General features: G+C 38.6%; 1 long non-coding RNA gene across 1 annotated transcript; it reads right to left on the bottom strand.

Moving 5' to 3' along the window:
- Positions 1 to 6087: 6087 nt before the first annotated feature.
- Positions 6088 to 12721, bottom strand: LOC146482079 (uncharacterized; the record flags this gene model as incomplete). The annotated part of the gene is made up of 2 exons (XR_014864206.1): positions 12584 to 12721; positions 6088 to 6243 (listed from the first exon to the last, which is right to left on the bottom strand). It is a non-coding gene; the product is annotated as an uncharacterized LOC146482079 (long non-coding RNA).
- Between the last annotated feature and the right edge of the window lie 265 nt (positions 12722 to 12986).

Raw genomic sequence — 12986 nt, 5'->3', positions numbered from 1 at the left:
TGAAATTAAACTTCCTACTGAAACACTCAAACGACCTAATACTCTACGGAAAAACATTTCAAAAATTATCTGCACATGCTATAACTGGACCTACCCGCGACGTTTGAGGAAGGTTTTCGAGAACCTCCATCTCCGCTGTCTATATTTTAAACGAAAGGGCTCCACTTTCATATTTTGACAACTGTCAGAACTCCCGTGCACTGATGGACGTAATATATCAGACACGAGACACAGTGTTTCATCACATATAAAATACCGAGAAGAGAGTTGAAAATACGATGCGTAGCGGAGCATTTTTGACGAACTTCGAGGTTTTGATATAACTTCCCAAACAAACTGATTTTGAAGGGGAAATTAAGGATGCAAAATGAGGAGTTTTTCATCATATATACAAACATGTCACGGTACATGATTTCCTTTGTCTTTAGCTTTTGAATTTCATATCAAAAGCAGCGTGGTCTGTATCTAAACAAGGTCAACCTTAGCCTCGCTTCCAATCCAAGACCAGGTCACTAAGCACAACTGTAAAATGGCCTATTTTTTAATCTTCAAATGATTTAAAGAAATATTTTATCGCAATTTTTTCATAGTTAAATATTTTGTGCTACCCTCAATAAATAAAGACTGAACTTACTTACTGATGGTTTTTTCATGCACCTCCGCTAATGTTATCTCCTGCATAAAATACACTTTATGCAAAAAGTTATACATTCAGTGAGACAGGAAGGAGAATAGCACTGAAAGAAATGACAAAGATGATTCCAAACCAGTTGCTCGACACTTTTACCTTCCTAACCATTCTTACAAATACATGACAGCCACAACAAGAGTTTAGAGCAACACTTTTTCTTTACCTTTTCTTTTTTCTTTCTTTCTTTTTATTTTTCTTCTTTAAATAAAAAATAATTTGTATTTTTATTCAGTACTCTTAACTTCTATGATTTGTCCTATAGTTCTAGGAAGCCTATAGTTAATAAGTCCCCGGCTTCTATATAGGCTTCCTAGCCTTTAACCCATTTAATATTGTAAATAGTTTATATATAGGAATATTGTAACAGTAGGAATATTGTGTGTCGTCTATGATGTATTTATGTTGTATTTTTTTTGGTTATTGGCAAAATAAATTGAATTGAATTGAATTTCAAATCAGTACTCTTAAGCCAGCGACACATCTGGCGATTTTATACGCTGATCGGGGCGAATTTGATCGCCAGCGATTTTCGCCCCCGATTAATGCGGACACACTTGGCGATTTTTTTCGCCGATCGCGGCGATGTGGCAGTTTCGAAAAGTCGTTTGATAGAATTTTCCAATCTGATGGGTTGACTTTACTGGAGATTCGCAGTGATGAGCGTAGAAAATCACAACTGTGTATCTACCTTTCATCCGATTATGCAACTGCTTTACGACATCGAACTCAACCCGAGACGGAATCAAAAGGCGTCAAAACGGCAGGCACAGTAGCTCATTTAAACGTTCGGTCGTTGAAATGCCGAGATCATTTTATCCAAGCCAAACAGACAGTGCTTGAAAATAAGTTCGACATTTTAACTATCTCTGAATCATGGTTGGACAATTCTGTCACGAACTTGGAACTACAAATACCAGGATAAGATTTATATCGTGTCGATAGACAGGACAAGAAAGGTGGTGACGTTTTTGTTTATATTCTACAGAGCTACGAGACTGAAGTTCTTTGGGATATTTCTGGTTTATCGGATGCTGGTTTCCACCAGCCCTGGATTAAGGTCCAAGTACACAACATTCGCTCTTTTTTTATCTGCACTGCCTACAGGCCGCCTGATGTACCAGTGAGATGTTTTGATACGGATTTGACTCCCAGCCTCATTGCTGCGTCTTTACACAATAAACCAATACACATTTTAGGGGATTTAAACTGTAACCTTTTAAATCCCAAAAATCCTGACTCCAGAGCTTTACTTGATTTTTGTCACTTGTATAATCTATCTCAGATGGTTACAACACCAACTCGAGTGACCGCTTCAACCGAGACACTTATAGATGTTATTTTGTCCTCAAACGAGCAACAAGTCCAGGAAACAACCGTCAAACCGTGCTGAATAAGCAATCATGATATTGTTTGCACTACGCTTCGCTTGAAAAATTAACGTCAAAAGCCAACTTATATTACAACAAGGAGCTTCAAACATTACCGGCCCGATCAATTTCTTGTCAACGTTTCGCAAGTACCCTGGTCCGTTTTGGACGTTTTTGATGACCCTAAAGATAAATTGAACGCGTTTAACGTATTATTCAACAATGTTTTAGACGAACATGCTCCTATCAAAATAGTCAAAATTCGTGCCAGTGGACGTCCCAACCTTTTTGTAACGTGCGAAATTCGGGACCTTATGAGATCTAGGGACCAATGGAAGAAGGTACGGCCCAAAGAAACGAAGATCCACATGCTTGGTCTGTATACAAGAATCTTTGTCGCGAAGTCAAACGTGAAATACGGACGGCTGAGAACACATTCATTGCGGAGCATGTTGTGAACAACAAAAACAACTCTAATTGCCTCTGGAAAGCAATCCGCTTGTGCATACCCAAGAAGTCCGCCTCCCAGAGGAATTATTCCAAAGATGAAAAAATTGTTGCTGATGAGTTTAATAATTTCTTTTCCGATATGGGAAAGAGTACAATCAATAAAATTGCTAAATTAGCAGAGGAATCGAATTATACTCTCAATCAATTTATTCCGAGAATCTTCCCATTGTCAGAGCAGTTCACCTTCAACGCAGTGGAGTGCGAACAAATACAAAAAATAGTCACGTCAATGGCGAGTGGTAAAGCCCCCTGGGATTGATAAAATTCCAATTCGTGTGATCAAAGATTGTTTACCTGCTATCTTGCCATCGTTAACGTCTAGTATTAACGCTACCTTCGAGTTTGACCCCTTCGTTTTGGCCTGGAAAACAGCTGAAGTGACGCCGATACCCAAGGTTGGATAGCACGACATTCCAAACAATAATAGACCGATTTCGCTTCTCCCTGTCCTTTCTAAAGTCTGTGAGCGCGCCGCTCACGATCAATTTACGTCATATCTACTCTCGAGAGGCCGTTTATCATCCAAACAAAGCGGAAATAAGCAGTGGCATTCGACAGAAACATCTGTCATTCAAACAACTGACGAAACCCTAAAAACCATTGATGAAAAGAAACTAACTGCAGTTGTCCTTCTAAGGCCTACTCTGGGACCTTAAGTCGCCTTCTTGGCAGTTTGCCATATTTATGCGATAAACTGCCCACCTATGAATAAGCACCCACGTCGAATAAGCGCCAACCCCGAAAGCCCAAAAAGTGAATGAGAGCCTGCCCTCAAATAAGAGCCCACCCTGCCCCTTCCCAACAAAATACATTTCTGTACTAGCCCAGCATGAAGTAAGATCAGTGTCAGTTGTGTTCCAAAATTGGTTTTAGATACGATACTCGACAAACTTTTATATCGTTTATGTTAGATTTTGCACTTTTTGTGTCTTGTTCAAGCGAAATAAATGTTGGGAGACCCTCATGGTCCCAAAATTAAGTGCCCGGGGTAGTTAATGGAATAAATACGGTATTAACACGTGTGTTTTAAAGCAGGTATAAAATTAAGCAATGGATTCAAACTGTGCCGAGGCTTAGGTCATGTGCAATTACTGAGGCATGGAAAGGAAAACATGAACAGAGTTGTGGAAACCTTTTCCTGCATGAACTTTTTATTGGAATATTTTGGATAACACAAATAAATAAAATGAGCTTTTCTTCTCTGATAAGAAGATAATAACTTTTTCTAACTAGGTCCTAAAAAAAAATCAAGAGTCAATGTCTCTTATGAAGAATTGATCAACTCTATAAGCTTAAGTGCACACTGTATGAAGGTTAAAATTATCCACTATCAGTCACTTACCGATTGGAAAACTTATCAGGTGCCATCGAACAGTACATAAATGCAAGAAAGGATAACTTCTGGATATTGACGTGCCAAATCCATTCGCGATGAGTGTCCATTTCACAACATTACCATTTGACTTAGCATTTGTAAACAAACAAAGAAGCTGAAATGTGCCAGGCGTTCAGAATAGCTAAAGCTCGTTCTGATTTCATACATACATTAAATTCAGTTTCTTGCCGCATATCTTCATTGCTAAAATGTTTCCTGTAATTGACCATTATATAGAAATGCACTTTTACGGACATCGTTTCTACTGCGACTGGAAATAATTCGAAAACCTCTTAAAATAAATCTAGGAATTCACAAGTTGCATGCGTTTGAAAGAAGTGTGGGCACTGGGAACAAATAGAGATGCATGCTGGGATGGGTCGCTGGGACGATCGTCTTCAAAATGGCGGCGCCAATGCATGCTTTCAAGGTTTGTGTACATTTTTGTGAATTTGTTTTGCGTATTCTTGTTCTGTTATGTTGTCATCAGTTGAACGGTATATATTTTCTTTTAAATAGGGAAAACGCTACAGAAGGAGGCGTATCACATTTTTATAGCTGGATTTCTGGCTTGGAGGAATTCAGGTATTGACATAAGTGCTATATTAATGAATGTAACAAAATGCTGTAGTTAATCAAATTATTTGATATAAGCTTGCCAAGCTTAATGTGTATTAAATATACCATTGTGATTGATTGAGTGATTTTTGATACTCTTTACATATTTGACATATTTATTACCGATCAATACTCTTGTAGATGAATTATGTGTCAAAACATTCCAGATGTGATCACTTGTGGGCATAATGTGCATCATGTCAAATTTTTTCGGGGATGATCACCCATGGAGTTTCCTGATACATAATGCATGCATAATAACAATCAAGGCAATATTTTATTTCCTTTCTTGGACACATTTTGTTCAAGTCTATGCGTGTTAGTTAAGGTCATATTGAAGGCCTTTCTGGGCCTGAACTGGGGTGTCTGTACTGAGGACTTTAAATCTTTGTGATGATGAAGCCTTACCAGTTATCTTAACAGCTATATGCATTTTAAGGCTTGGTTCCTTGATTGGTGGATTACAATAAATCATTCACAGACGAGAACATCCTGTTTGCCTTTAAGGGTAAGGGTTCCATATCCATGTGGGACCTAAACAAGGCAAATTAATTGTATATGTCCACTATGGTATATTAATAGGCCTAACTATACGTGGACAACAGTCTAGCTTACTCCCCGCACCTTGTGTAAAATTCTCCTTAAGTCGCCCAAAATCGCCTTAAGTCGCCTTAAATCGTCTCAAGTCGCTTAAAATCGCTTCAATTTTACAGTGTGTTTTGCTTAAGTCGCCTTAAATCGCCCTAAGTCGCTCAAAGTTACGGCGACTTGAGGTCCCAGATTAGGCCTCTTCTAGATCTAAGCAAAGCTTTCGACAGTATTGACCATCAAATACTTCCCGCTAAGTTACAGGACATCGGTGCGTCCAGACCTGTGATAGAATGGTTCGGAAGCTACTTAACCTCACGATACCAATTCGTGTGAATAAATACAACTTTGTCGACCAAACTACCTGTTAGCTATGGCGTTCCACAAGGGAGCATCTTTGGACCATTACTCTTTAACATCTATGTTAATGACCTCCCTTCCGTGACAGAAAATTGTTCATCGCAGTGTTACGTCGACGATACCAAACTACGCCTGTCATTTCAATTCCAAGATCAGCACGAAGCAATAGCAAAGATCAATAAGGACTTGTTAAATATTCGGAATTGGTGCTTTGATAAACAGCTTTTACTCAACCCAGATAAAACAAAACTAGTGATATTCGGCAGCCGGCAAATGACTGCTAAGGTTAGCGACTTCAGGCTATTTCTATTGGGGAAGGAACTCGAGCCCGTTAAGGCCGCAAGAGACCTTGGTGTAACACTGGACTCTAATTTAACGTATAATGAGCATACTGTTTCCACTGTATCCTCTTGCATGTCACGGTTAGGCCAAATTAACCGCGTTAAGCATATTTTTGATAAGCGCGCTACGAATAGCTTTGCTGCCGGCTTTCAAAGTATTAACCTTAAACTATGGTAACACAACATTCATAATCCGACTGATTCTGTCTGTATTAATGTGAAGTCATTTTTGCCTACCTTCAAAGCAACTGGTACGTTCAATCTCTGCGGCTATTCTGTCGACTAGGTTCTTAACCTTTTCTTGCTGTTTTTTAACCTCGTCGTTTTGCTTGCAAATCGCATCAATGACTTCTTTTTCAGCGGTGGTAGCTGCAACTTGTTTTTGGTAACACTCTGAAAACATTACGTAATACCACGAGAAAAATGTTATTTTAGTCATTGACAACTCTGGAGGGAAACTTTAGTAGATAGGAATTAGGGAGTCAACGCCATGTGGTGGTGGTGGAGGTGACGTCACAATAGGCTAGGGATTATCGTCATCAAAACTGATGACATCATAATCTAAAAATAGAGAAGTGGTCGTGGGGGTAACGTCACAATAGGCTAGGGATTATCGTCATCAAAACTGATGACATCATAATCTAAAAAATAGAAAAGTGGTGGTGGGGGTGACGTCACAATAGGCTAGGGATTAACGTCATCAAAACTAATGACATAATCTAAAAATAGATTAAAATGATGTAATGGAATTATTTTTAACCATAGCGATCAATTGTGAACATTGGTAGTACACTCTACATACCTGGAATTGATTTTTAACGGTATCGCCTTATAGCAAGAACTATTATTGTTCCCTCGGATGAAATAGCATCTCTTATGAAAGAATTTTGCGATCTCCCATAAAAAATTCTTAAAAAGTCTTGTTTTAAAAAAAAACGCTACGTTTTCCCGTGTTTCTGATATGCTTCAATAAATGATTGTAGATTTTTTTGCTCCACCGAAAGTAAAAGCCCTTTGGCCTTTTGGAAGCCTACACTTGGGCAGTGTGAAGTCATTATTTTGCCTGGCGTTCCTTTGGTGAATTTTTGAAGGGTGTTGAAGTCATTCTCGAAGATAACCGGGAGTTAGGTTGTTCATTCATTTGTATACAGTAGTCTATTTTCATTGTCCGTAAGCGTATGAAAAAGCGATTACTGCCAAGCACATTATTCACGAATTGTGAGTTTCAGTAATAATCATACATTTTCAGTGATTCAATTTTGGATGAATTTGATCGAGATTGTGATTTTGTAGGTTATAAAAGGTGAAATCATACATCAGACATCGGACTCGTGTTTCGATTCACGCACCGTTACTTAAGAGCCGCTGCCTGGAAGAATCGAGAACTGCATTTCATCGACCACTTGGTCGAATTTCTGATATTTCGCCTGAAGATACCCTTGAATTAACTATTTTCGAAAAAAATATTTTAAAGTTCCAAGGTATTTTATTTTTTGAGAAAATTGCGAGAGTTTGAAATGCGGCCTAGGTGCGGTCACGGGCCGATGAAAACCGCAAAAAATTTAGGTCAAAGGACGAAGCACCGTTCACGGTGTAAAATAACCCAATGAACTTGAAACTTTACACAAACCCTTACCAACCATCTCACAAGAAAATTAATACAATAAACATTCCAAACTCGCTGGCTGCTTTCTAAAGCATGAAGATTTGTGTACGCTACTCAAAATGGCCTCGAAACTAATGCCTATTTTCATTAAAATAAAAGTGTTTCTGGTATGTCATTTTCTCTAAATTAAATCTCATATCTCGAAAGACGAAGAAAAGAACTTTATTTGCTCCAAGTTTCAAGCTCTGATTCAAACTCTTTCCCACTCAAGGAAGATCGAATATGCGTGTGATACTTGCCGCTCGCAATTCACGTCACGAATTATGAGAACAGAACCGATTCACAAACACTTGACATCTGGAGCTCGTGAATGTTTCCAAACATCACATATTAGGCCCTAAAACTAATCAGATTGACTGAAGACAGCCATTCAATGTTTTTCGATCCCAGATTTCTTTCCTATTCTGTTCTAAAATAATACAGTTATTCCGGTCAATTAGCCTGCGAAACATGTGCAACAAATTTGCATACCATTTCGATGTCGCAGGAAAAAGTAGTGCAAATCAAACTTTACAGCTCCTTTATCTTCTTAAATGAAGCAGTCGATCAGTAAAACGGAGAAAAACGTGTGACTTTGTTCCTTCCGTGTTGTTTTGAGTATTCGTTTTTAGCAGCGACGGCTAAAATCAATAAGCCAGTGTGACACTGAACAACTGTAACTCGATATTCACTTCGTTGATGTGGGTAACGCGCACGTGATCCTGGCCAGGCACTTTGCGCGTTCAGGGCGCTTTCAGAAAAGTACTGCTTGAGGGCCAAGCTATGACCACCCTGGTGAATGACCTTGTCAAGCTTAAAGACTGTACAAGAGATCTGAGAGCCCACCTTTCCAGCTTTGTTTTTTTCCGCGAAAAAACTCGACGTTAAAGTATTAGTGTCAGTTTTTGGTTTTTTGACTTACAGTAATGCAGATCCTGGAACGTCGATTTTTCGCAAAAAAAATCTATCCATAACCACCATCACCACAATTAAAAATATAAAATTTTTAACTTTGAGGGTATCAGAGTAGTGAATTCCCCACCGACCAACCCGACCTCCCCCATTCCCGTCCTCATCCCCCCCCCCCCTTTCGATAAGCGTCAATTGTGGTTATTGTTTACTTTCCTAAACCGGTTTTCTCGTTGTTCCTGCCAGTTTCTTTCAATTTCCGAGAAGACAGGAATCTTGCCAGCCTTGGTCTGTCTGATGATGGCCACGAAAACTAACTTATTAGCGCAAGCGAGTGAGGGCCGTAACTACCTTATCACTAGAACGTGCGGGTAAGGGCCGTATTTCGCCTATACATTTTCCAATATCAGATTTCCTGTTATTATTTTTTTTCACGGAGTTGAAAAAAACTGGCAGGAGCAGCAAGAAAACGGTCATTAGGAACGTAAACAATAACCACAGCATTACTGACGCTCATTGCTAGGGGGGAGGGGGAGGTCGGGTTGGTGGTCGGTGGGAAATTCGCCAAACCCCGTGCGCTCAATACTTTCCTAGATGGACTGGCAGAGCTCGGAGTGAATAAGCGACTGATCAAAACCTAGAAAACTTCTAAGCGATTTGTTAGAAAAAGAAAGAGGATACCAGGATAAAGAGGAAGAATCAGGTAATGAGGCCAATGATGAAAACTTGTCGGACAGCAGTGAAGAGGAAGAAACCAGTTCTGAAAATAGCCAACCTGAAGAGTCTCATAACAGCGGCCTGGAAAGTGATTGGGAAGAAGAGGCCGAGAATAGCGACTCGGCTGAAAATTCAACGATAGCTCAGGCAAAACTTCATGATCCGTGCCGACACTGTCACATGGAATTGATACCGTAGTCATGAAATGTCCTAAGTGCTTTTGGGAAGATAACTGTAAAGTTTGCCCTATATGTGATCACAAGATTCCTCTTGAACGAAAGCACGCGAAAGAATCTCTCCGTCGATGTTATGATTGTGGAGCAATCACACACAAGGATGAAAGGACATCAAAAATGACATTCTATCCCCCTAGCGATGAAGAGGATAAAGATGATTAACGCTGTAATAAGAACTTTGCTTTGTACTTGAATTGTTGAACGATTTAAATAAAGCATTTTCAGTAAATTCTGAGCGTGTTTACTTTTTTCAGTGCGCGCCAAACATAACATGCAAATTAATTTAAGCAGGCAGGAATCGGTCAACCGTAATATTCTTAGTCATAAACAAAGACAACAAAAGACTGTTTTTACTGTTTTATCCTCGACAAAGCTCAACTTAATTAACATAATAGCTTAAGTAACGGTGCGTGAATCGAAACACGCGTCCGATGTCCTGATGTATGATTTCACCTTTTATAACCTACAAAATCACAATCTCGATCAAATTCATCCAAAATAGAATCACTGAAAATGTATGGTTATAACTGAAACTCACAATTCGTGAATAATGTGCTTGGCAGTAATCGCTTTTTCATACGCTTACGGACAATGAAAATAGACTACTGTATACAAATGAATGAACAACCTAACTCCCGGTTATCTTCGAGAATGACTTCAACACCCTTCACAAATTCACCAAAGGAACGCCAGGCAAAATAATGACTTCACACTGCCCAAGTGTAGGCTTCCGAAAGGCCAAAGGGTTTTACCTTCGGTGGAGCAAAAAAATCTACAATCATTTATTGAAGCATATCAGAACCACGGGAAAACGTAGCGTTTTTTTTAAAACAAGACTTTTTAAGAATTTTTTATGGGAGATCGCAAAATTCTTTCATAAGAGACGCTATTTCATCCGAGGGAACAATAATAGTTCTTGCTATAAGGCGATACCGGTAAAAATCAATTCCAGGTATGGAGAGTGTACTACCCATGTTCACAATTGATCGCTATGGTTAAAAATAATTCCATTACATCATTTTAATCTATTTTTAGATTATGTCATTAGTTTTGATGACGTTAATCCCTAGCCTATTGTGACGTCACCCCCACCACCACTTTTCTATTTTTTAGATTATGATGTCATCAGTTTTGATGACGATAATCCCTAGCCTATTGTGACGTCACCTCCACCACCACCACATGGCGTTAAATCCCTAATTCCTATCTACTAACTTTCGATAATTATAATTATCACGCTGTTGTAATAATCTTGGTTTATCAGAAATAAGAGACTAAACAACACATTTAATTTTTGTTTGTGTTTTTGTTTGTTAGTTTAATCTCTTTCTTTATATTCAACAGTCAATAAACCGTTGCTCAACAGCAACTTTCCACTCCGTGAGTACTCCTAATCCCCTCCCCGTCTTGACTTTTTTTTTTTCCAAAATCCTGTTTGAAAAGCTTCACAATCAATCAAGTCTGAGTTTCCTTGAGCTATGACAAATAACATAGCTTGTAAAGCAAAGGAGTAAAACATTGAAACTTTTTCGGGCAAAATAATAGCGAAATTGAACGATTCTTGATACATACGTTCAAAAACGTTCGAATTCATAACTTAAAACCGTTGTCTATTGTAAGGATGGCATCGTTTTTAATTATTACAAATATCAAAATTCCTTTCTTTTTGATTTAAACCCTATAATCCCAGTAAAAATTTCAATAGCAATAGGTCTTATTTTCACAAGAAAACGAAACAGTGAAGTATTCTGGCAGTTGCAATAAAGTGACGCCCTTCTCTCGTACCTAGATCTTGTTACTCTTTGGGAAAGAACAACTGGTAAAGTCCGTTTTCATGTGTCAGCAATCTGGAACTTAACCTAGAGTCCTTAGGGTCTTCGGTCAGCGGTTGATCGCCAGGAGAGACTCTGGAGAGTTCGGAAAAAAAATAAATGTTTCGATTGGCTGCCCCTAACGGTTTGTTTTGTTTACCACTGAAATCCTGCGGTAATAAAATTCCAGTTCCCCAGAGTCTCTCCCTGACGACCAGCCGCTGGTCAAATAGCCTGTGGACTCTTGATACGAGATTAATGTGTCAGGAATGTGACACAGCATAACTGCACTTGCTCAACATTTGTAGCAAAACGGTTTTGCTCACGTATTGCCCAAGATGGATTTTGAATATCAATTTTATCGCTATAAATGTCGGTAATAATATTTCACCTTTCGTATCCAGAAAAAGAAAATCAACGATTTCAAGTTTTTGGGAAAGAACAAAGACGCCGCTAATATAGGCTTTGTACGTTGACAATGGTAGCCAAAATGTGCGCGCTGTATCACGCGTATAAGTCAGTTATACGGGTCACATTGCCAAGAAAAATTTTCACAAGACTTTGAACAGAGAGACAACACTATTTAAAAACTGTATGTTTATGAAACTTGTCGCAGTTTAATCAACGTAAAATTTAAACCGATATGAGAAACCACTTTTAGTAAAATGACAAAAGTGTCAAGATAAGTTTTTCTACGAGCATGCAAAGCAAAGATCTGAAAAGTTATGTGCACGTGCCATTCTATTGGCCAATCAGATCGAAAGAACGTGACTTAGATGTTTTCTTCGAAACAAAGCATCTGGGTACGAGATTAGTGACTCCAATTTTCTATCGCTGTGAAAACGTTTGCGTTCAAGCGAAAACGAGTGAGCACCTAACACTCAATACTTATGAAGTTAAATTAAAGACAAACTAAGGAAACTATTCGGTGAATTCGAATCAATAAAAAATAATTTTTTGCAAACAAAGTTGGGAGTGTTTTATTTTAAAAGGAAATTTAAGTGTGTTTATGTTTTAAGTACGAGAGGTTTTGAAGTGAATGTTTTTTTTTTTTATTGCTACACGCTCTTAAAGCGTAGGTTAAATTGCCTTTCACTGTTTTAAATAATTAAAAAAAATCTATCCACGGTTATCCTTCAGCTAAATAGAAAAAAGAATGTTCTAGGTCTTTAGAGGTATATATGGTTGTTACAGCAACAGGAGTCGAACCTATTTACTGAGCTACAAGGGACTCCTCAGACCTAGGCCATTAAACTGCGTACTACGTATGTCTACCCTCTATCAGTTCACAACAAAACTTCTCTCCACTCTCCGTCTAAAATATCAGCTTAGGGTAAAAAACCTTTACTCTCTGCACCCACTCTTGGTAGAACTCTGATCACTAGCTAAGCCGTTATGAACTGATGAATATTTACCTCCAGACTCCACGGAGTGTTTTGCCATCACTGCCACATGGAACACTGTGATGACGAAGACAAGGAACATAGTTTTTTTAAAAGCCATCTTGATTCTAGCGAATAAAAGAAAAACCCCACGGTTCAATTATACATTTGTTACTGTAGACTACGAGCAAGTCTTTATTTTTCTGAGGGACTGTAAAGCAGGTGAACCTCACGAGCAAGCAAATAAATTTTTGCTCTTACTAGTGAGGTTCGCCAGCTTTACTCCCTGGCTAAGAAAATAAGGAACTTTTCATAGTCTAGTTACTGATTCGTATTGTGTAATTTGGCAGTGGTGAAAGATTGATATAAACGACTCCAATGTGAACTGTTCTCTCCTTTTTTGCCAGAAATACAAGCCAGTGTTAGTTGCACGTAT

This window comes from Pavona decussata, unplaced genomic scaffold (genome assembly GCF_977016875.1).
Source record: "Pavona decussata unplaced genomic scaffold, jaPavDecu1.1 SCAFFOLD_48, whole genome shotgun sequence".
Lineage (NCBI taxonomy): Eukaryota > Metazoa > Cnidaria > Anthozoa > Scleractinia > Agariciidae > Pavona > Pavona decussata.
This window is presented reverse-complemented; position numbering and strand designations above follow the sequence as displayed.